The following is a 26514-nucleotide window of genomic DNA, read 5'->3' on the forward strand; positions in this document are numbered from 1 at the left end:
TGCGGAATATGTTGGCGCTATATAAATAAAAATTATTATTATTATTATTATGTCCACTTTATCACTGGGGTTCTATTTATATAATATAACTTCTATTTTTTTATCCCCAGTTGGTTATTAATTATCTAATGATTTGCACTGTTTTCATTCTCATACATCTTTCTATGATTATATCAAGGGACGACCATCATGACACTTCCTTGCTTCCTTTATGACTGAAGTATTGATTAATGGCTCTATGCTGGGGAGATCTTATGATGTGCTTATCCTTACTTGGATTTGGTGCATCTCTTTCCATACTGCGATAAGCTTTCCCGTGGTGTGCGCTTTCGGTTGCAGGCCGAATTAGGTTGCCGTGATGACGTGTCCTCCAACGTCACTTCTCCCCTCCTCCCGGGCTGACGCGTCGGCCGGTGGGCGGGGCCTGGTGACATGGTACGCTGCTGCTGCGGCTTCTGGAAGCGCCGATGCAGCCACACGTGAGTACACTGAGCACGGCCCAATATAAGGGAGCTTCCCTGCCCCCTATGTATCCTTCCCCCCGAAGAAGCGGCACGTAAAACGCGCGTTGGGGTTGTCCTTTTTCTCACAGTCACCAGGTTGTATTGCTTCTTCCCTCCACTCCCTATATACCTGCCGTGTTATGATGTCTTATGTTTGCTTTATGCTGAATGGATCTCTCTTGACACTACAGTCTATATTGCATTTTAATCAGAACTCAGCTATATGTCTTCTCGTCATAACTCCTGGTCTTCCTAGGGTTTTTGTGGAAGTGTTACCATATTGAGTTTTAATTTTTTTTGCTTCAAGGTTATATACAGCACTATCTGTGGACTCTGTTTCCTCATATATATTGCATGCAACACTTTATAGCCTCTACTGATAGTTTATTCTCTTGACAGGTTTTCATACCGTTGAGTTTATTTGTGTGACTCTATACCTTGGGTCCTCACTATCACTAATTGCTATATTATTATTATTTTTTCTATTTCATGTGACACTTTACAGATTTTTTCTGATTGATTGGATAGGCCTTCTATGCCTTTATATTATCCTTGTATGTGCTGATACCTATTACCTCGCTCATACTCTCGGTCATACTCCCAACCTACAGACTGTGGGATCCTTCTATTTACTTCTCCTTTTTTAGTACTGTGTTTTTTACTGACTGTTTTAATGAATTGAAATAAATATTGATTTTATTGGCATCTATTCTTCATTTATTTTGATTGGATTGCTTTAAGACTGAAGTATTGCATTTAATAGGCCCCTTTACGCCTTTGGATTAAAATGTGATATGTTGCAGTTGTGCAAAGTACTTATGCAAAAGACATGTAAATTATACTTGTGACGAATGCAAACAGTAAATTTAGCACCGTGAACCTTATTTACCATTTTATATAGAAAAACTGAACTTTTTATTTATTTATTTATTTTTTTAAATATATTTACATACAGTTTGATGTGACTAGTAATAGTTTACAGTTATATAAAGATTATTTTTTATGTGCAAAGGTGCAATATGCATGAATATTGCAATAAGGTCATGTAACATTTTTTGATACAATAAAAATTAAGTTTTGATTTCATTTTTCATTTGTTTATGAACAACCATGTTCACATACAGTATAATAATGCAACAGGTATTCAAATAAAACACTTAAATTAGCTAAAAATCAAGACTTTAATATGTCCGGTCAAAAATGACCGGAACATTATAAGTGTATAGTAGACCCGAACAGAACAGCAGGGTTAAGTCAAAACAATTTGAGCAACTCGGAATTTGTTTTACATTCTTTAGACTTTTTAAGTTTGTGGAAGCAGTGGCACAGAGAACGCGGACTCAGTGGTACAATAAAACAAGTTGTTTATTAACTATTTACAAAATTATTAAATTATATATCAATGACAATACAGACAGTGTAGAGCGATCTCTGCGCTCTCTCTCTGTCTCTTGCTTGTGGTCACCGTCTGGCCCTGTTTCTGGGCCTGTTTATCTGAACGATGCCGTATAAAATATCAAACGTAGCGCTACAGCACTAACAAGTATGACACCAATAGCTTAGCTGTCGACTAGATATCCTTGATTTTCCCTGACACAGGTAACCACTGTCTGTTACGCTCACTAAACCTTGCGTGGCTCAGTTATACTCCTACTGAGCTTCACACCAAGAACATGTGCTGAGTACAATTACCACTGTAACATCAATATTCACATAAAGTATATGCAACATACATCGTTGTACAGGGTCGGACTGGGGTGTCTGGGGCCCACAGGAAGAACTGACTCTAGGGGCCCACCTACAGCCATATGCAAATATCTGTTATCCGCTATCCCTGTTATAGTGGAGCATTGACTGGCGGCTCCTGCACATCTACTGTGCGACACTAACTGGGATGTAGAATTACGGTAGTTTGCATTAAAGCGGTTCTTTGGTTAAAACAAGTTATCACCGATCCATGGGATCCACAGGATCGGTGATCACTTATTGATCGTTTGGGTCCGAACATTGGAAAACGCGCCTATCAGAAGAATGGGGAAGTTTCATCCCTGACAGGACACTTATCCCCATTTTAAAATGCAGCTTCCAAAAAAGAGCAGCGCTCACAGTCACTGAGGGAATGAATGGATCAGTGGTTACATCTCACCAGTGACATTATACACAGGAGCTCTGTATATAGTGCACAGGTAATACAGTGGTCACCAGTGACATTATACACAGGAGCTCTGTATATAGTGTACAGATAATACAGTGGTCACCAGTGACATTATACACAGGAGCTCTGTATATAGTGTACAGGTAATACAGTGGTCACCAGTGACATTATACACAGGAGCTCTGTATATAGTGTATAGTGTACAGGTAATATAGTGATCGCCAGTGACATTATACACAGGAGCTCTGTATATAGTGTACAGTGTACAGGTAATACAGTGACCACCAGTGACATTATACACTGGAGCTCAGTATATAGTGTCAGTGTACAGGTAATACAGGGTTCACCAGTGACATTATACACAGGAGTTCCGTATATAGTGTCAGTGTACAGGTAATACAGTGATCACCAGTGACATTATACACTGGAGCTCTGTATTTAGTGTACAGGTATTACAGTGGTCACCAGTGACATTATACACAGGAGCTCTGTATATAGTGTACAAGTAATACAGTGGTCACCGGTGACATTATACACAGGAGCTCTGTATATAATGTACAGGTAATACAGTGATCACCAGTGATATTATACACAGGAGCTCAGTATATAGTGTACAAGTAATACAGTGGTCACCAGTGACATTATACACAGGAGCTCTGTATATAGTGTACAGGTAATACAGTGGTCACCAGTGACATTATACACAGGAGCTCTGTATATAGTGTACAGATAATACAGTGGTCACCAGTGACATTATACACAGGAGCTCTGTATATAGTGTACAGGTAATACAGTGGTCACCAGTGACATTATGCACAGGAGCTCTGTACATAGTGTATAGTGTACAGGTAATACAGTTGTCACCAGTGACATTATACACAGGAGCTCTGTATATAGTGTACAGGTAATACAGTGGTCACCAGTGACATTATACACAGGAGCTCTGTACATAGTGTATAGTGTAAGGTAATACAGTGATCACCAGTGACATTATACACAGGAGCTCTGTATATAGTGTACAGGTAATACAGTGGTCACCAGTGACATTATACACAGGAGCTCTGTATATAGTGTACAGATAATACAATGGTCACCAGTGACATTATACACAGGAGCTCTGTATATAGTGTACAGGTAATACAGTGGTCACCAGTGACATTATACACAGGAGCTCTGTATATAGTGTATAGTGTACAGGTAATACAGGGATCACCAGTGACATTATACACAGGAGCTCTGTATATAGTGTCAGTGTACAGGTAATACAGTGGTCACCAGTGACATACACAGAAGCTCTGTATATTGTGTATACATAATACAGTGATCACCAGTGACATACACAGGAGTTCTGTATATACTATACACACACGTGGTCAGAATTGTTGGTACCCCTCATTTAATGAAAGAAAAACCCACAATGGTCACAGAAATAACTTGAATCTGACAAAAGTAATAATAAATTAAAAATCTATGAAAATGAACAAATGAAAGTCAGACATTGCTTTTCTGCTTCCACTGAATTTAAAAAAAAATTAAACTCATGAAATAGGCCTGGACAGAAATGATGGTACCCCTGAAAATAATGTGACAAAAGGGACATGTTAAATCAAGTTGTGTCCACTAATTAGCATCACAGGTGTCTACAATCTTGTAATCAGTCAGTGGGCTTGTATATAGGGCTACAGATACTCACTGTGTTGTTTGGTAACATGGTGTGTACCACACTCAACATGGACCAGAGGAAGCAAAGGAAAGAGTTGTTTCAGGAGATTAGAAAGAAAATTATAGAAAAGCACGTTAAAAGGTAAAGGTTATAAGACCATCTCCAAGCAGCTTGATGTTCCTGTGACTACAGGTGCACATATTATTCAGAAATTTAAGATCCATGGGACTGTAGCCAACCTCCCTGGACGTGGCCGCAGGAGGAAAATTGATGACAAATCAAAGAGACGGATAATATGAATGGTAACAAAAGAGTCCAGGAAAACTTCTAAAGAGATTAAAGGTGAACTTCAAGCTCAAGGAACATCAGTGTCAGATCGTACTATCCACCGTTGTTTGATCCAAAGTGAACTTCATGTAAGACGACCAAGGAGAACACCATTGTTGAAAAAAAAAATAATAAAAAAGCCAGACTGGAATTTGCCAAACTACATGTTGACAAGCCACAAAGCTTCTGGGAGAATGTACTATGGACAGATGAGACAAAAATGGAAGTTTTTGGCAAGGCACATCAGCTCTATGTTCACAGATGGAAAAATGAAGCATATCAAGAAAAGAACACTGTCCCTACTGTGAAACATGGGGGAGGCTGTTATGTTCTGGGGCTGCTTTGCTGCATCTGGCACTATCAAAGGGATTCTAGAGAGAAATGTGCTGCCCAGTGTCAGAAAGCTTGGTCTCAGTCGCAGATCATGGGTCTTGCAACAGGATAATGACCCAAAACACACAGCTAAAAACACCCAAGAATGGCTAAGAGGAAAACATTGGACTATTCTGAAGTGGCCTTCTATGAGCCCTGACCTAAATCCTATGGAGCATCTTTGGAAAGAGCTGAAACATGCCGTCTGGAGAAGGCAACCTTCACACACAAGACAACTGGAGCAGTTTGCTCATGAGGAGTGGGCCAAAATAGCTGTCGAGAGGTGCAGAAGTCTCATTGACAGTTACAGGAATGGTTTGATTGCAGTGATTGCCTCAAAAGGTTGTTCAACAAAATATTAAGTTAAGAAGAACCATCATTTCTGTCCAGGCCTATTTCATGAGGTTAATTTTTTTTTAAATTCTGTGGAAGCAGAAAAGCAATGTCTGACTTTGATTTGTTCATTTTCAAAAATTAGTAATTTATCAGATTCAAGTTATTTCTGTGACCATTGTGGGTTTTTCTTTCATTAAACGAGGGGTACCAACAATTTTGACCACGTGTGTAGTGTAAGTGTACATGTAATACACTGACTCACCAGTGATGTCTCTAGGTGAAGTCCTTCATCTTCGCTTTTCTTCTTCATCTGGCACAGACAGCCATCACTTCTTCCAGCCAGGAATCATCTCTGCAGAAAATAACACACAGTTATCAATAACTGATCTCTTCTAGAGAATATTCCCACTTTTCCCCCCGACTTCTACACTACACCAGTTGAAGAAAAAAAGCAACATAGTGCCGTCCTGCACAGTAACAGGACCCCTCTTTTGTCCCATCCCATGGAAAACAATTTCCTAAAAAGTAAATTATATTACAGAAGTAATAATGTAATAATAATAATTGGAATCTAAAGTAATAATGTTCCCCACTGGTCACCATAAACTAATAAAGTATGTTCCTCAATCTGGCTCCCAAACAGTAATTAAGTCCCTTGTCTAGCCAGGCACCCCCATATGTCCCTTCTGGCCACCATTTGTCTAGTGTGACCCCTCCATATATTTATCCTAGCACACGTGTATCGAGCCTGCCCCCTCCTATATACCCATCCTAGCCCCCCCATGTGGCCAGTCTGCCCTCCCCACATATCCATCCTTGCCTCCATGTTTCCAGCCTGCGCCCCCATATATCCCACCCATATATCCTCCATGTGTCCAGCCTGCCCTCTACATACACATCCTGGCCTCCATGTGTCCAGCCTCCCCCCCTCATAAATCCATACTGCCCTTACCCCCTGCATATATCCATCCTGACACCCCCCATATATCCAGCGTGCCCCTCCATATATTTATACTAGCCCATGTGTATCGAGCCCGCCCCCCCCACGTATTCATCCTAGCCCCCCATGTGTCCAGTCTGTCCCCCCCCCATATATCCATCCTGGCCTCCATATTTTCAGCCTGCCCCCCCATATATCCATCCTGGCCTCCATGAGTCCAGCCTGCCCCCCCATATATCCTTCCTGGCCTCCATGAGTCCAGCCTGCCCCCCCATATATCCATCCTGCCCCCCATATATCCATCCTGGCCTCCATGTGTCCAGCCTGCCCACCCCCCTTTGCCTGGGTCCAGCCAGGGTTCCCCCTTGTGTGTCCAGCCAGGGCCCCCCCTTGTGTGTCCAGCCAGGGCTCCCCCTTGTGTGTCCAGCCAGTGCTCCCCCTTGTGTGTCCAGCCAGGGCTCCCCCCCTTGTGAGTCCAGCCAGGGCTCCCCCCTTGTGTGTCCAACCGGGCCCCCCCTTGCGTGTCCAGCCAGGGTTCCCCCTTGTGTGTCCAGCTTGGCCCCCCCCTCATGTGTCCAGCTTGGCCCCCCTCGTGTGTCCAGCCAGGGTTCCCCCTTGTGTGTCCAGCCAAGGCCCCCCCTCGTGTGTCCAGCCAGGGTTCCCCCCTCTTGTGTCCCGCCAGGGTTCCCCCCTTGTGTGTCCCGCCAGGGTTCCCCCTTGTGTGTCCAGCCAGGGTTCCCCCCTTGTGTGTCCAGTCAGCTACCCCCTTGTGTGTCCAGCCAGGCTACCCCTTGTGTGTCCAGCCAGGGTTCCCCCCTTGTGTGTCCATCCTGGACCACCGCTTTTGTGTCCAGTTGGCTCCCCCCTTGTGTGTCCAGCCAGCCTACCCCCTTGTATGTCCAGCTGGGCTCGCCTTGTGTGTCCAGCCAGGGTTGCCCCTTGTGTGTCCAGGGAGGGTTCCCCCCCTGTGTGTCCAGCCAGGCTACTCCCTTGTGTGTCTGTCCAGCTGGGCCCCCCCTTGTGTGTCTGTCCAGCTGGGCCCCCCCTTGTGTGTCTGTCCAGCTGGGCCCCCCTTGTGTGTCCAGCTGGGCCCCCCCTTGTGTGTCCAGCTGGCCCCCGCCTTGTGTGTCCAGCCAGTGGGTCCAGACCATTACACACACACACACACACACACACACACACACCTCTTACCTTCCTGAGCTCCCGTGCGGTGTCCTCCTTCTCCTGAGTTGCGCGCCTCCTTCACAGCAGGCGCATGACGATGACGTCATACACCTACCGGCGAAGGGAGACACGCAGCTTCAGCTGCTTCACTGGGACGTGCGCCGCGGTGGTTCAGGTAATGAACGCTGCGTGCGCGCGTCCCTGCATACACTGTGCCTGCGCTTTTAAAGGGCCCGTGCCCCTTAAAACCGCAGGATTTTTTTTTGTTCTCTTCTCCCCCCTCTACTCTGCAGCAGGGGGCGGGGCCCACCGGGAAATTTCCCGGTATCCCGCCAGCCCAGACCGACCCTGTCGTTGTATGAATATTGGTATAAATGCACACTAATCTATAATAGTTAAAGATAGACTGGACTGTCAGCCAATGGTGTCTGGGTCGAATCAGTATGGGCCTCCGTCAACCTGCTCTATTTTCCCATGGCAGTCGCCGCCCCAGACCCTAACAGGAGCCCACACTACACTTTCCTGCAAGGATGAAAGTCTCACACTGTGGGCCATAGTCAATTTCTTCTACCACAGACCTTCTGTCCTTGCCTCCAATTTCCAGAGAGAGACAACTCATGCTCCCTTCTGCTCACATAACCGAATTTCTGTCCTTCCAATTGGGTCTACGCTCACACGACCGAATTTCCATTTCTGCAATCGGGTCTGTGCTATCTGCTATCTTTAGCCTCGACAATCAGGATCTCCTAGCCTCTGTAAGTGACTCGCCCAGGGTGATGGGGATGACTCGGTACCCGGGCCTTTCGCCTGACCTTCGGGATGTCACGGTGGTCGGCTCCCGGGCCCGTACTCTGGGGTCAGCTTTTAAAAAGGGATTGGTTTGTTTATTAGTTTTATTAAAGTTCGTGACGCCACCTGTGGTTTCTGGTGAGATTCACCAGCGCTGCGGCAGTCCACTGAGGCCGGTGATAAGGCAGCTTAGATGGTATCGCTTCCCACAGGTGGAGCAGGGCCTCAGGGCAGCGTAGGAGGGGGGATGCAGGGCAGGCGAGACAAATCCAGGTCAGAGCAAGAACAGGGACGGACACGATAGTCACTTCAGTACCTTTTACTGGTGGAAATTCAGACACATCCCAGAGCACTGTAGGGTGAAGGGTGCATATCAGAATCCTCCCCAATGAGCGGGTGTAGGGCCTCCTGTTTCTTGCCTCTGCGTAGTAAGTTTCTGACCTGCCTGGAGCTAGGCCTAACTTTGTCTCTGTCCTGCGCTGGCTGACCTTGTGGTAGGGCCTTTTCTTGGAATACACGCTCCCAGCTTACGGGGCCTATGTGTCTCCTGGCTCTGTTACGTATCAGCACTTTAGCGATCCTGGGACCTGTAGTTCTCCAGGGATTCCGGTTATACCTTACTGGGTCATAGAGATCCCGGTAAGCTCGGATCCGGTGTCCGGTAATGCTTCGGGGTGAGCTAGTTAAGCTCCTTTGCCCCCTATGTACTAACTTCTCCACTCGCCTTCGGCCTTCTCGGGCCCTCACTAGGCTATACACACTAACGGCAGCTTGCCACGCTTCACCGATCTTATGGCGCCGGCACACCTAAGCTCACTATTCAGAGCTACAACTGAGTCTGGACTGTGCTCCACTGCAGGAACTCTCTCAACAGACTTGACTAGGCTGAGCTCAACTCTGTATTCAGGTCTGTGCTTGCTGAACTCTCCAGAGGAACTGAACTGCCTGGCTCCACCTTCCCTTTTTATATCCGTAACGGGCTCCCTCTGCTGGTCTGAGGTGGAAGGTGGAGATGTGTGAATGTTTATGGGGGCCTCTTGTGGAGGATTCCATCAATGCACTCTTCCAGGATCTGTGATACCAAGCGCAGCTGGGCGTCACATTCCCCCCTAGCAAAGCTTAGCACTCCCGGTACATTTTATAACAATAAGAAACATTAACAATCTTCCCTTTATGGGAGGCACCAAGCTTAAACGTTGCATAATAATATCAACAAATACAAAGTGTCCTCAGAATTCAAGTCTCTTGTGGTGAGGTTCCCAAACAGGATGTCCATCTCACAGAGTAGAGTACTTGGTGGTTTGAGGGACCTGTCCCAAACCCTCAACGTGGGCCCTGGGGTGGCTGCAGGGCATGGAGATCCCGAGTTGGACCTCCAATAGAGCCACTCCAGACAGGTTTTCCTTCGGTGGTCACCTAAAGGGGCACTCCTGGGAGCGCAATTATATACAATAAATAGTTTTTGGGCTGCACACAGTCCTCAGCCACGAAGTTCTTTATGCAAACAATAAAGGAATTAATCAGGTAAAGTGTCCATGTCACTTGAACTGTTCAATAATAAAGCAAAGCACAAAATAATATACATTAGTACAGTACATTACAATTTAATACCCCAGGGGTAACTATCTACATTTGTCAGAGGTTAGCTATCTTACTGCTTGTACCTGAGAGGGGGTTTACCTCGCGTGCTACGTGTTGATCTGCGTAGTGCGGTGGTCTGTGAGGTATCAATGTCTGTACTATCAATTACCCTACCAGTTCTACGTGTGACTATGTTGTAAAACTGCCTTAACCTCTCTCTGGAACTGGTAAGTCTACCATTGGCTGGGCCTTCTTGCTCTACTCCTGCCAGGGATCCTTCGTCCGGGGATTCTTCTTGAGCTGGCTCTTCTGCGGCACTAGGCTCTTCTGCAGCACTTACAGGTTCAACTTGCTGTGGAGGGTCTTCTGGTTGTTGAAAGAATTGGAGTATTGGAAAGATTACTGCTCCTCCTAGTTGGGGCCAATCTGCTGGGAAGTCTCCTAAGTCAGTATGGATTACTGCTTCTTTAGGCTCCTCCTGGATAATGAAAGGCACTTCTTCTTGGGGTTTCAGTAGATTTGGACATAACTTTAGATGGTCCCTGGATACTGTGGCAGTTGTCCTTCCTCCATCTCGACTAATTATGCAGGTCTTCTTATTATCAAATCTTGACTTCAGCACAGTGTAGGGTTCTTTCTCTCACTGGTCATCAAGTTTGTGGTTCCTTCTTTTCCTTTTCAATAATATTTCACCAGGTGTGAAAGGCTCTGCGGGTGCACGTTTATTGTAGTGGGCCTCTTGCTTATCCCTCACCCAGGTGAGACTGTCCTCAACACAGGCTTGTACCCTTCTGTACTGCTCTTGTCTGGTCATGTCCCAGTCCTCAGTGGTCACATCCGCTTCTGGTTCTACTACACCAAGCTCCAGATCCATAGGCAACTTCCCAGGTCTTGCACGCATAAGATATGCCGGAGTACAATTGGTGGAACTCACGGGTATGTGGTTGTACAGATCCACTAGGTCAGGTAGTAGGCCTGGCCACTGATTTCTCTCCTCAAGTGGTATGATCTTCAGCAGGTCGATGATGATGTTGTTCATCTTTTCACAGAAACCGTTGGTTTGTGGGTGGTACGGTGTAGTTCTTATCTTTTTACACCCGTACAGATGGCACAACTCCTTAAACAATTCAGCCTCAAAGGCCGGGCCTTGGTCCATCAGCACCTGCTCAGGGTATCCATGGAGTCCGCAGAAACACGCCTGGAAGGTCTTTGCTGCTGTCTCCGCCGTCAGGTCCTTGACGGGGGCGACCACCAGGAACCTAGAGTAGTGATCCACCATGGTCAGGGCGTAGGAGTACCCTGACCTGCTGGGTGACAACTTGACATGGTCCAGGGCCACGATCTCCAGGGGTCGAATCGTCTTGATGGGTTGCAGGGGTGCCTTCTGGCTGCTGTAGTCTTTTCTTCTGAGGCCACAGGGTCCACAGTCTTGGCACCACCGCTCAATGGAGCTGCTCATTACTACCCAGTAGAATCGACACTTCAGCAGGGTCTCTAGCTTTTTCCAGCCAAAGTGTCCCGCCTAATCGTGGTAGGCCTTCAACACCATTTCTTGCGGCCCGCCCGGTATTTAATTGTAAATTGGTAATTTGGCAGATGAGCCATCCATCGTTGTTCCAGTGCTCCTAGCTTGGCTGTTTCAAGATGGGTCAAAGGGTTGTTATCAGTGAAGGCAGTGAACTTGCTGGAGGCCAGGTAGTGCTTAAATCTTTCAGTGATGGCCCAGACCAAGGCCAGGAACTCCAAATTGAAGCTGCTATAGTTCTCTGGGTTCCTCTCGGTCGGGCGGAGCTTCCTGCTTGCGTATGCGATTAACTTCTCCTGGCCATTCTGCTTCTGACTTAAGACAGCTCCCAGCCCTTCGTTGCTGGCATCTGTATACAGCAGGAACGGTTGGCTGTAGTCAGGGTAGGCTAGGATCTCATCGCCTGTCAGGATCTCCTTCATCTCCTGAAATGACTCGACTTGCTCCTTACCCCAGTGGAATGGGGGATTTCTGCCTTTGGGGGACTGCCCTACCAGGAGGTCTTGCAGAGGGGCTGCTTTCTTAGTATAGTCTTTTACAAACCTCTGGTAGTATCCTACTAGTCCCAGGAACTGATGCACCTCCTTGAGGTTCTTCGGCTCCGGCCACTTCTGGATGGCAGCGATCTTCTCCGGGTCTGGTGCTACCCCTTCCGGACTGACAATGTGCCCCAGGTACTGTACCTTTCTCTTGAGCAGGTGGCACTTTGAGGGCTTCAGCTTCATCCCATACCGGGACAGTGAATCAAATACCTCTGCCAGGTGTTTCAAGTGGTCCTCGTACGTTCTGGAGTACACTATCACGTCATCCAGGTATAGTAACACAGTCTCGAAGTTGCGGTGTCCCAGGCAGCACTCCATCAATCTCTGGAACGTTCCAGGGGCATTGCAGAATCCAAACGGCATACTGTTGAACTCGCAGAGTCCCATCGGGGTTGTAAAGGCCGTCTTCTCCCGATCCTCCTCAGCCACAGCTACTTGCCAGTACCCACTAGTGAGGTCAAGGGTGGAAAAGTAATTTGCAGACTTTAAGGCAGCTAGGGACTCCTCTATGTGTGGTAAAGGGTATGCATCTTTATGTGTAATGCGATTTACTTGTCGGTAATCTACACACATTCTCATGCTCCCATCCTTTTTCCTAACTAGCACTAGGGGAGCTGCCCAGGGACTACAACTATCCCTTATTACCCCCGCCTTTCTCATGTCGTGCCACATTTCCTTAGCCTTCTGGTAGTGAGCTGGTGGTATAGGCCTGTAACGTTCATTGATTGGGGCATGGTCGCCTGTGGGGATATGATGTTGAACCCCCTTAATCCTCCCGAAGTCAAGTGGATGTTTACTGAACACCTGCGAGTATTCTTGAACCACCCGGTGTACACCCTGTTTTTGATGGGCAGAAGTGGTGTCTGTCCCAACATGGAGCTGTTGACACCAATCCTCCACCTGGGTTGCAGGGTCATTATCCTCCACTTCATCTGGTGAGGCTAAGGACTCCGCCTTGTGAATACAATTGTTATTTACAGCATGTAATTTGGCAACAGTGGCATAACGTGGCAATCTGACCTCATCTTCCCCACAGTTGAGAAGACGGACGGGCACCCTCCCATTGCGTACATCTACCACTCCTCTGGTGGTTAAGAGCGTGGGTCTGTGCTCGGCGCAAAGGGGTTCTACTACCGCCTGGTAGCTCTGTCCTCTAAGACCTATAGCAGCTCTACACCAGATGAGCAATTCACTCATTGGGGGGACGACAATGGGTGTGGGGTCTGTTACACGCACATTACCAATTTCACCTTCCGCTAACCTTACTTGCTGTTGGTACATCAGGACTCGGATCTCCTTCTGCAGCGCCCTCCTCTGTCCTGGTCTGGCAGTGTCAGCTATCTGTTGGAGCAAGAACACAACCTCTCCCAAACAGTTACCAACAATGTTTGCTTCGGGGTGAGCTAGTTAAGCTCCTCTGCCCCCTATGTACTAACTTCTCCACTCGCCTTCTGCCTTCTCGGGCCCTCACTAGGCTATACACACTAACGGCAGCTTGCCGCGCTTCACCGATCTTATGGCGCCGTCACACCTAAGCTCACTATTCAGAGCTACAACTGAGTCTGGACTGTGCTCCACTGCAGGAACTCTCTCAACAGACTTGACTAGGCTGAGCTCAACTCTGTATTCAGGTCTGTACTTGCTGAACTCTCCAGAGGAACTGAACTGCCTGGCTCCACCTTCCCTTTTTATATCCCTAACGGGCTCCCTCTGCTGGTCTGAGGTGGAAGGTGGAGATGTGTGAATGTTTATGGGGGCCTCTTGTGGAGGATTCCATCAATGCACTCTTGCAGGATCTGTGATACCAAGCGCAGCTGGGCGTCACATAAGAACTCTGTACCCCTTGCTTAATCCACATCCAATATTGATCTTGTGTTTCTGGACACACTCATCACCTACGTCAGGCCTAGCTACCACAGGTGACTTGTTACAAGTCGGGGCGACGACTGACTTCCTGGCCTGACCCCTGTGGCTTTTGTATTTTTCTGCTGCAGATCACATGTCCCCTGTGTACCTAGCTCTGCTTTCCTCTCATTCAGCCTGCCTTCTGTCCTTTGGTTCCAATACCCTTTCAGGGTCCTACACCTATATTCCTGATCACTACATGGCAGCATCTGCCCACAAATACCTTACAGCTCATTTCTATTATATGAATCACTCACTCTCCTTACATTCCTCCTCTCTTTAAGCTCATCAGTACTTGGATGAGAAAGGTTACTTATGCTCTAGATGCTCCTTGGCGGTGGTCTCAGAGTCACCAATATCCAAACACACTCCTGTGTCTGCTGTATTACATACTGCCATATGAAATCATCTTCCGCATACCTCCTGGGTGAAACACCAGTGTTGGTACATTCAGATCTGTGAGGTCCCTCCTGACCTGTCTCTTCTGGGACACTGAGGCCCTGAAACACTCTTCCTGTGATTTTGACCTCTACCCTACCCTCTAAGCTAGCCCCGGTCATTCTCTCTTCATCAGACACACATATCGGTAGCATGTAAGGGTGCCGCACTCTCTCTGGTGCGACGTCTTCTCCTTTCGGGGTGTACTCTCCTTGTCACTCGATGAGGAACAGCCTCCGATGCGTAGTCCAATTTTCCCCAAGGGTGCTTCACTTGAACCAAAACTCGATTCCCCAGCTGTAATGGTGCCTCCTGCACAGGAGTTACTACAGGATGCCTTTTCCCCTGGGGCTTCTGTACAATCTTAAGTCTCAGTGTTTCTAACCGATGTTGGTGTTCCCACACCAAAGTTGTGGTGTTTATCTACGTACTATCTTCCTCTGGATCAAGCTCTAGCTCAGTAACCTTACGGCTGTTACGTCCAAACAGCAACGTGTAAGGCGTGTACCCTGTCGTAGCATGAACCCGGTTACTGTACACCCAGAGCAGTTCTGATACAAATTCAGGCCATTTCATTTTCCTGTGTCACGGTGTAGGGGAATGCTGGTGAGGAAATAGCAGATACGGGCTGGGTGAGCAGGGAAAACTAATCTGTCCCTAGACTGGGAACCCTGAATAGCCCTGACCCCAAAAGTATCTCTGATGGTGAGAAGGTTCGGGTCTCCACCCTAAGCCCTAACTCCTCCACAAGCCCTGCGCTAATTCCCCAAACCTCCCTCCGCAGAACAAAGGTACAGCAATCTCAAAGGAAAGGACTTCAGCAGCACAAACGAACAGCACTGCACAGCACGGCTTCCAGGTATAGAGTGAAACTCTATCAGCTGCACCACCTGGTGGAAGGCGAGGCTACTTAAAGGCTAAGGGGAGGAGACACACAGAAACTCACATCCACCAGGACATGGCAATAGAATTGGCATGAACCCATGCAGTACAAGAGGGAATTTCACAGTTTAAGTTACAGCGGCATCTAGAATAGACCGCAGACACACAGCGCTAGACAGCGTGTGACATCCTGTCATCTTCCTGTTGTCCTCCACAATTCTCAGAATGTAGATAAAGTTCTGTTGAAACGTTCACAGTCCCCATTTCTCTATGGGTGGTAGGGTGTAGTTCTGGAATTCTCAATGTTGTACAGTTGGTGCAATTCATCCATGACTTTTCCATGAAAACAGGCTCCGATCCCAGAGTGAATTCATTTTGGACACCCGTATACGCAGATGAAGTCATGACAGATGGCACAGGCTGCTGACTCGGCTTTTTGATTCCCGGTGGGAGTCATGACTGCTAACTTATTAAAATGATCCATCATCACCAGACAGTACAGACAACCATTATCGGAGTGGCTGATCTTGAGATAGTCCACCATCAGCACTTCCAAAGGGAAAGAAAACCTCTTCACCTATATAGATGCTCTGTGTTTAGGGGGTTTAGTCATCTCACCCTGATGGGATTTCCGGTAATCTTCTTTCACCACTCGATTTACTTGTGGCCAATACAGAAGCCGTTGTAGCCAGTGGAAAGTTCTCTCTGTTCTGAAATGGGTATCACTCTCATGGACTTCCTTCTTCACTATGGGCTTCATTCCTTGTGAAATCATTAGCAGATTACAATGAGGCAATCTGGGCTACCGCCTAGGGCCAAAGGCACCGGGGGTCCTTTGGCCATATTGTCCTCATTATAATGTTTTTTTTCACCACTGTCGGCAGTGGACATCTCCGGAGAGGGAGCTTTCCTAAAGCTCAGCTGCCAGCAACTCACAATGGTTTGCTGGCATCTACAAGGCTATGTGTGTATGTGCTCTTAGGAATAACAGAAGCTTTGGTCCTCTCCTCCACTTTTGGCTGAGATTTAGAGGATTAATCGGAGACATAGAACCGCTGTTCTCCACTTTGGAATCCAACCCTTCAGATATATGGTATATGATGTATAGTATTGATATACCAAAAATATCAGTAATAATCAATTAAATTCTAAAAGACATTAATCAATTTAAAATTTGTATTTATTTAGTTTAATTAAATCTGGCATGGAAGGATGAAGACGTGTTCTTGGAGAAGCCTTCAACTTTAGCAGGTGTTTCTTGCTGGTCAGGAGGCCACGAGTAGATGGTTCAAATCCTTCCATACAGGTACAGCATTGATGGTAGACATGCTGTAGTTTCTTCAGGGCGCTAGATGTGGGGGTTTTCTGTCCTCGAGATGTCTAAGGTGCCCTGGTGACAGCAGGCAAAAATGCAGCTTCCTCTGACAGTGCGAGCAGCCCTGGATAATCCACGCCGGCAGAATGATATCATCCGGCGGAAGATGGAACCTATGAGAAAAGATGTAAAACTAATGTAAGTAATGGGACTCCATATTAGAGGGTACTACTGTGGTGTCACTGTGGGAGAACATTAGAGGAATCTCATCACACAGAGGGCAGGGATCATTGTCAGTCATCATACATGTGACAATCCCACCACTGACAGATAACATCTGCTCCACATGACTTCTTCTCACTGACATCATACAACAGGGAGATTATTGTCACACTTACCTCGCCTACTTTCCCCCTCTTCTACTTTCTCTGTTTTTTCTTGTCTTCTCAGTTTTTGAAAATATTTTCTTTTCTTCTGAACTGGAGATTCTAATCAAAAAGTCAGAAAAAAATATTAATTATAAACTTCTAAAATATTTTCTTTGTATCTATATAGAGTTATGCAATTGATTAATATGCACCTGTAGCATTTCTGTGTGCCGCCATGTGGTGACTCCCCAAGGAAATATGTCCCCTTATTATCATGACATACTTGCAGCAAGCCACTGTGTTATCATATAATCAGTTAGATTAAACTTCAGTGTAACTTTCAAGAGCACCCATCACCAGATCAAAAGTTTCTGAGATTCACTCTTATCTTATGTCTGCTGCTCCCCTGAGTATTCTGATATTTGTTTTGCTAAAATCCACCCTATGGTTTTTTCCATGAGGGTGTGGCTCACAATTTTATATTGCAGAGCAACCTAAAGACACGCCCCAGAGGATCCTGTGAGCACCGCCCTCTTGGAAAAGACCATAAACATTAGCACTAAATAAGACCCATAACTCAAAAAACTGAATACTCAGGGGAGCAACGGGAATAAAGTAAGTAATTTTTGAAGCCTTCATGTGCTGATTCACATTATAATTTTGGATTATAGGCTATAATTGGATGGCCTATAAACCTGTACATACCTGACAATGAGGACGAGGATGACTCGTTGTTTTTAGCAGTGAAACACTGATTGTCTCCATTAGTTTTGGAAGAAGAAGACTCTTTCTGCCTGTTTGGTAGAAGAAAGACCAGTAAATTAAAAGTAAAAACAATAGAAAAAATGAAGAACACCTGTTTGTGAGGCCAATTAGGACAACATAGAGGGGATACCCTGCCCACGGCCTCAACTAGTAATATTGGCCTGTCATGAGCTGGAAATGAATGGCTGGTCACAATGATCAGCTGTTATTGCAGTGTTATCACAAGCCAGACGCACAGAGATCAGCAATCATGGGGTGGTGGATGCTGGATTTAGATTTGTGTTACTCGTGTCTTGTATTTGGTTCTGAACATACATCAAAACTAAATCTCATAATAATAATAATCTACTCACATGTCTGAGTGTTTTTCACTGTTCTCTTGGGAACACTGTGGAGGTGACATAGGCTCTACATTGGTCATCATCCCGGTATTGGTGATATTTAGCTAAAACACACAGAGAAAAATAAATTGATTTATTTTTAAGCATTTTTGTAATTATAGGTTTTAGACATACTATTAGCCACATACTTACTTTACAAAACCTTTGATAAGATGATACAAAGTTTTTTATTTCTGGCCAGTCATTGTCCTCTCTTGTGTCCGCCTCATCTGAATTCATGTGTCTGCTACAACGAGCTACAAAGTACAAGTGTTATCAGAGATAATTAGTATAAGACCCGGTCAGACATTCACCCTGTTATCACTAATAATGATGAGAACTTATCTTCACATAAAATGAAAGACAAGACACACAGCAGTTTTCTGCAGATGACGTCTCATTTTACTTACTGATAAAGTAGCGGGTGTCCTCATCTGACTTTAGCTCAGGAACGAACAGGGGCTTCTGACTTAGAATGTTGTCAAAGTCTAAGTGATGCAGAAATGGATGCATTTTGATCTCATTTGCTCCTCCTGGAAAAGGAAGACAAGAAAGAATGTGATAGAGTCATTTTTAGAGAAACTGCTCCATATCGGTACAGTTTATGTTAACCTGAACTGAAGATGTAACAGCAGACATGAAGGAAATGTACTGAAAGTCACAGCATGAAAAATGGGGAATGGATAAGTAGGTAGATTACTGAACCTCATGGACACAACCATTTGTCTGGTCACAGACGTGTAATAAGTCATAATACTATTATAATATTACCTGTCCCAAGTCTATCTGCTGGATCTTTTCTGAGCAGCTGAGTGATGATGTCCCGAGCATCAGGTGGAGTAGAGTATTTATGATATGTCAAAATTAATTTATCTGTTATATAGAAACAAATATTACAGGAAATGAAACGTTTTCATTTATTTTTATAAAAAATGTCCTTAATAAGGCTAGAAATTAAACCAGAAAACCAATGAAACCAAATAACAGTGACATCACAAGCATTCAGATTATTTTACTTACCCTCAAGGACACTGCGTAAAATATCTCTTTTTAAAGCCCCTTTAAATGGTGTACATCCATAAAGAAATTTATGTAGAGTGATCCCTACTGACCACCAATCAATGGGCCTTCCATAGCCTTTCCTTTGGATAATTTCTGGGGCCATGTAACTAGGGGTGCCAAAAGTCTGGAAACCAACAGAAGAATGAGATGATAATCAATAAATATAATTGCGTCAAATAACATCAGTGCAAACGTTTTATAGAGAAATTGTCAGAGAAAGAGAAAGAGATGAAATCTGTAAAGTACAAGACCTTGTAAGTAAAGCCTACCTCTTCATCAAGGAACTCGCTGGTGATGTCCTCAGTTGAAGCCTTGTAGATATCTGAGCTTGGTCTCATGAGGCCGAGTTTTGAAACCCCAAAATCGGTGACCTTAATATGTCCTGTTGATGATATCAGGAGGCTGTGAAAGAAATAAATGGTGTCAGACCCAAGTAATTACCCATAGACTGTATAAAAACTATAATTTTTTTTCACCTTTATTATACTACTGGGGTCACTTACTTGCCAGGCTTCAGGTCTCTGTGCACCACACCATAACTGTGCAGGTATTCCACAGCAAGTACCGTTTCCGCAATGTACATACGGGCCAGGGGGATTGGTAAAGGACCCCTGCGCTTTATAAGACTGGCACAGTCTCCTCCTATCGGAGAAAGCAAATATGAGAGGTAAGGGTTTGTTTCAATGTAAATTACACATGATGAGGGTGAATATGAAATAAGTGGAAATATTGGGACAAGATGGCCTATATAGAGATATACTGTGTAATGTAGAGCGTATACTGTATACTATATGTTGCCATCCATGTGGGCACATTATGGTCATATATAGGTGCTAGGACTAAACAGACGTGGGCTGGATATAGATACAATGGATGTGTCCTACCTGGTACATACTCCATGACCATACACAGATGAAGTTTAGTAGGGAAAGAGCAGAACATGGAGGCCACAAAGGGACAATCAGCGAATGCTGAGATGTCCCTCTCCAGAAAGGCCAATTCAAGTCTCTTTGGCTTTTTCAGGTTCTCCTTGTCCATTGTCTTCATAGCACAAATCTGGTTTGTGTCTTTATGGCGCACTAAGTGGACGGCCCTGGAGAGGAAGAAAATCCATGATTTATTACAAATTCTTATTAACAGTCCATCTATAGACCTCATCAAATGATCTCCTGTACTAATGGTTAATACTAGATGTGAGGCCATCACTATAAATCCATGTCTAGAAATGCATAAAATAATACTCCATAAATGATTATCAATGGAGGGTCCACATCCACGTCACATCCTAACTGACCTGACAGATAGATGTGGACAGTGATGTGGTCTCCTAATTTCTCTATGGGAATATTACATGGGCAGGACACCGAGGCATCATCATAAGGAGCCCTGGGAAATAAATATTATACCAAAGTAAAGCTCACCCAAAGGCTCCACTGCTGATCAGTTTGATCTGTTTATAGTCGCTCTTACAAGGATTTCTCTCTGGGTTCAATGATCCGATCAAGGCCTAAAAAGGAATAAGAAATGACATTAAGACAGAAAATGCAGGAGAATAAAAGCTCAAGATGCAGGAACGTCTCCCTTCTATATTATGTCCCCACTGATTACACTGTAGAGAACGTAATACAAGCCGGACCCACCACAGACCCCATTATATTATAAAGGGAAATCCCCCATACACATAAATCAATACTGCAGGGAAGGATAAGGGACATCACACAGAGGGGGCAGGAAGAATAACGCCATTATCACACATAATATGTCTGATCTACATGACGAACAGTGATATCCCATTGTCATATGGGATATAATATGGGATGTATAATTCACACCCGTCATCTAATGATATACAGACGTCCCTCTGATACTTACACTGGCAGATTCCTGGATGATTTCTGGTGTCTCACATATTCCACCATCAGTATTTGCCGGCACAGTTATTCCTAAAATAATGAAGAAACGTTATTTATTAAATGTCTATATCAGCACTTAATAACCAAAAGAAAAGGAAGTAAAAAAGTCAAATATCAAAAAACATAACAAATTTTATTGATTAATCAGAACAATTCATGATAAAAAAAATAATAAGAGAATGTCAGACACAGAGAACACTCTCTCTTTCAAACCAAGAACAACTGATCAAAATCACTTCAAAACCTATTCATAATGGTATTCATACAAGTTTGTGTCTGTTTAGAATGTAGAAGATATAGGAACAATCTGTAGTCCTCAAAATTAATAAGACAAATAAAAAAGAGAAACCTGCACAGTCTGGGAGGGTGGGAAGCAAGACCCCGACATGTGTTTCGCATAGGCTTCTTCCAAGGGGTATTGAAGAAGTTTTGCGTAGGCTTCTTCCAGCGGGTGTGTAAGAAGCCTACATGAAACGCGCATCAGGGGCTCACTCCCCACCCTCCCAGACCATGCAGGTTTCTCCTATTTATTTGTTTATTTATTTATACAGAGGATGAAGAATAAATCAACATATTCTTTGCCGTTCTCAATAACGAAATATTTGAATGTAAAATATTAGATGATCGTCTTACCTTCTATCAGATCGGAGTTTGGCCCTGGCTGACTATTATCAGGGTCAGCAACATTTAGGTTTTGCCCCTCTGCGGAGTCGCCTTTTGATGTTTCCTGATGGATATAAGATATACAATTAATATAACATTTCTCAAACACTAGATTACCATATATATAAAGCAGGAAGGATTAAACCTGGATTTACTTGACAAGTTCAGTATTGGACGGACAATTCACGGCCGCTCTATCAAGTAAATTTACATTAATATTTAAGCGACTTGTATCTACAACTGTTCTCTAATAACTTCTATCAGAACTGCAGCATTTACAAGGAGGAAGATTGTGATGATGGAGTGAGACAGAGGTAGAAATACAAGCTCCGCACCGCTGAGTACAGACTGTCACCACAGAGGATGGAGCCGCAGAGACAGGCTGCCATAAAATATCCTGTGTCTGCCTGGAGCGGAGAGAGGAAGGCCTCTACCATCATAAATCTGACCTTCTGCTATATGACTGGTAATCTGGAGAAGATCAGACAACAAGGACATGAGATGTAGAAGATGACAGATCCTTACCAGACGCTCCAGTGAGTAGGCCGGATACTCCAGTACAAGCAGGACATTTTGGGCCAGCTGTTTGAAAAAGGCCAATTCTCCACTTTGGGATCTTTCTTCAGCCTATAAAGATGAAAATAAACAAGAAATGAAAATAATCAATAAAATTCATGAACATATATGGTATTGCCACGTTTGTTAAAGTCTGATCTGTTAAGATAGGTGTTTATTAATTGTGTTAATTAATTCCCTAACACCGAGAAAAAAAATCAAAACGCTAGATTTACAGGTTTTTTTGCTCACCTCACTTCACTAAAAAAATGTAATAATAAGTAATTAAAGCACCGTATGTACACAAAAATGATATCAATAAAAACCTGAGTTCACTGCGCAAAAAAAGGCTTTACTTAGTTATATCAACAGAAAAATTACAATGTTATGGGTCTCTGAATATAGTGACACAAAGAACCATTTCATCTCAATTGGAATTTTTTTCACCTTGTTTCAATACAATGTATGTTAAATAGGATGGAGCCATTGAAAGCTGCAATTCATCCCAAAAAAACAAGCCCTCACATGTCTATGCCAATGGAGAAATAACAAAGTTATGGCTCTTGAAAGAAAGTGAGGAAAAAATGAGAGCAGAAAAATGAAAAATTCTGTGGTCCATAAAGGGTTAACCAATCCTATTCCCTCCTCCCCCCGCATCCAGGACCTTCCCACCCCTAATTCAACTAACCCTTTAGATCCCACCCTCTCCTTTGTCATGTAGCCTGATTGCCCTGTTTTGACTCCAGGCTATTCTTATCTGGGTATTTGGCACAGGTTAAACTTAAACTTGTATTCCATTATTATTTTCCATTATTATTATATATAATTTGTGCAGATTGTCTGCTACTTACCTGGTGTACTAATGTCCAGATGTTCTGCTGTAAATGCTCAAGATATTCTGAGCTTATACAACCTTGGTGGTATTTGGTCAGGCAATCTCTCACAAGCTCCATAACCAGCCGGTAAGTGAAGCTGAGGACGCCATCGGGTAGTGGTAGCACAAAGTCAGGGTCATAGGTGGTAAGAATCCCCTGGAGTAGTGCTAACACCTGAAGTCTGTCTGGAGGAATTCCAGACATTTCAAGTAATCCAAGCGCGGTTAGTATATGACTAGCTATATGGCTTATCACACCAACAGCAATGACACCGGAATGTCAAAGTGACAACAGGAGTGTAAACACTTGTAGAAGTAGTGATGGTTAATTGTGATGTCATAATGGAATCTTGTGTTCTAATCTTAAAGGGGCATCTTACCTTATAAGGAAGTTGCCTTGCAACCCTTAAGTAGGGAAAAATATAGGCTCAGCATCAGTATCTGTTATACACAATAAAAATTATAGCGTTTTGTATCAATAAGAAATTCCGATTCCAGCGCTAACAGAAATATCTTTCTGTGGGAACAGGGCATGTGGGGCTGGGGCTGCATCCAACCCTGGCATATGAAGCACGCTGGCCCATGTTGCTCTGCCACAACCACTTCCAAAGATGGGGGTCTTTATTACAAATATGACCCTGCCTACCAATGGAGAAAATCAACATTTACTACTCCCAATAATTCCAGTTTTTAAAGTTGGCAAAATAGGTCTCTTTATAATATTAATAGTAACCTCTTGACCCTCCTTATAATAATAATAGCGCCCATCTGGTTCTCCTGATAATATTAAAGGGAATCTGACAGTGGCATCAACCCTCATAAGCTATCTATATGGGCATTTAGGTCATAGAACGTTGAAGAAACCGATACCTTGATATCTGCCATCTGATGTCTTATTCCACAGAAATCCACATTTTCTTTTATATGTAAATGAGCTGTTAAGATCTATGGGCCGGACATAGATCTCCCTGAGAATCTGCATCCAGAGATTATTTTCAATGGAACAGGTAGTTATCAGTGGGAGACATGTACATCAGGAGAGTAGACGGTCAGTCATTACATGTGTCACACTGGAAATGACTCTTTTCATTTATAATAAGCCCTGGATGCAGATTCTCAGGGAGATCTATGTCCGGCCCATAGATCTTAACAGCTCATTTACATATTAAGAAAAAAAGTAAATTTCTCTGGATTAAGACATTCATCAAATAGTGGCTATCAAGGCATCACTCTATTCAACTTTCTCTGACCTGCATCTTTATGTAGACGGCTTATGAGGGTTGATCTTACTGACAGTTTCCCTTTAATAGTGTGGCTCGGACCTCCTTATAATAATAGTGCCCCTTATGGGCCTCCTTATAATAATGATAATAATGGTGACTACCTGTTCTTTTTTATTAAATTAAAAATAATAATGCTCCGTCAGGCCTCTTTATAATAGTAATATTAATGATAAAAATATTAGATGACCCCACACGGTTTAGGGAAAGTGTCACTGAATGCAGAAGCCGGGTCTAAGCTCCTAATAAACACTACCCACCTCCTGCCCTGCTGTGTTATCACAGGCTTTATTCCCCTTCAAGCCTAAGCAGCAGAATGCCGGTATCTCCTCTTACTGCTCCATTTCACCTGCTGTCAGTAATGCAAAGTGCCTGGGCCCTGTTTTAAAGCCTCTTGCTAACCCCCTCCCACCATGTATCTAGTGGTAGACCCCATATTAATATAAGCCCCCTACATACCTTGAGCTGCCCCTCTCCAGCTGTCTTTTCTGGAGCTGATCCCAGCAGGTATGGCTGACAAGAGGCTGCAGCTGGAGGCCTTGTGCTTCAAGCAGCATTGTGGGGAGGAAGGATAGCTGTCCTGACTTCTGGCAAGGCTTGCAAGTCTCCTTCACGGCTGGACTGGGCATCTGGCAATTCTGTCAAATTCTGGCTTGGCCGGTCTGGCAGTGGGCTGCATCGATCCGCAACACTATTAACTGTTAACAATTATAGTGAAGCAGAGAGCCATCAGCTCCCTGCTCTGCCACTTAACTAAGGCAAGCCACAGATTGCTTCCGGCCACAGGCAGGGACTGCAAGGGATCGGTACCACGTAATGGACGTCAGGCAATAAGATAACATCAGAGACTGTAGTGAGGAGGAGCACATCACCACTCGGCATGGGAGTGTCGTGAGGAAAATATGAGTTTATTTCTATTTTTTTGCAGTCACTGCAGGGTACTAATATTATTACAAGATAAGATACCTAGGGGGGCACTAATGTCTCATAAAGAGGCCAAGGAGGGTGACATTGTTATTACAGGTTGTCCCATGGGGCTCTTTTATTATCACTATGGAGGAGGCCTAGAGGGGCTCTGTTATTATTATAAGGAAGCCCGGGGATATTAATATTATTGTAAGAAATCCCGGGGCGCTATAAATATTATAAGGAAGCCCAGGGTCCATTATTATTATTATTATTATTATTATTTTAAGCAGGCCCAGGGGGTCTCTATTATTATTGGGGCAATATTATTGTAAGAAGCCCTGAGTGCACCATTATTATTAGGTACAGATGGGGGCATTATTACTCTGTAGTGGCACAGAGGGGACACTGTTACTGTGTGGGATACAAAAGCAGGAAGCTCTTTCTATGCAGGGTACAGAGGGGGCATTATTACTACGACAGGGGTGGGCAATTAATTTTCCAGAGAGGAAACAAGAGAGACTGTGACTGTTGTGGAGGGTCAAACCAATAGGCTGAATTTAATTCTGCTCATCATTAATATTACCAAAAATAATTACAATTATTATTTTATAATAATAGTATAACTTAATATTAAGTAGAATTAAGTATGCTGACATCCCCCTATATACCGTACGAGCCCGCAAACAGCCTCCAATATACAGTATGAGCCCCTACACAGCCCCTTACATACAGTATGAGCCCCCAAATAGCCCCTCTATATACAGTGAGCCCCCACATAGCCTCTCTGTATATAATATGAGCCCTCACATAGCCTCCTATATATAGTATGAGCCTTCACATATTTCCTATATACAGTATTTGCCCCATAAACAGTATTAGCCCCCCATAGCCCCTCTATATGCAGTGTGAACCTCACATGGCCTCCTATATACAGTATATATACTCCTATGTGAGCCCTCACAAAGTTTCATAGTTTTAAAGTTGAAGATAGACTTAACACCATCAAGTTCAACCTATAGTCTAAAATGTTGATCCAGAGGAAGGCAAAAAACCCATGGGGCAGAGATTAATAGCTCCATATTAGGGGAAAAATTCCTTTCCGATTCCATAAGACAATCAGACTAGCTCCCTGGATCAACGCCCCATCACAGAATCTAGTGCCCATATCATGTAATGTTATATTTCTGGAAATTGCAGTTGGAACCAGCTCAACACACCGGAGTAATTAAAAATTTGCAAACTCTTTATTGGAAATCCTTTAAAAATGAAATTGATAAAAAATTGGGCATCTTAGACAACAAAGAGGGG

Source organism: Phyllobates terribilis, unplaced genomic scaffold (genome assembly GCF_046119375.1).
Source record: "Phyllobates terribilis strain yellow unplaced genomic scaffold, ASM4611937v1 Scaffold_3__8_contigs__length_932513732, whole genome shotgun sequence".
Taxonomy (NCBI): Eukaryota; Metazoa; Chordata; class Amphibia; order Anura; family Dendrobatidae; genus Phyllobates; species Phyllobates terribilis.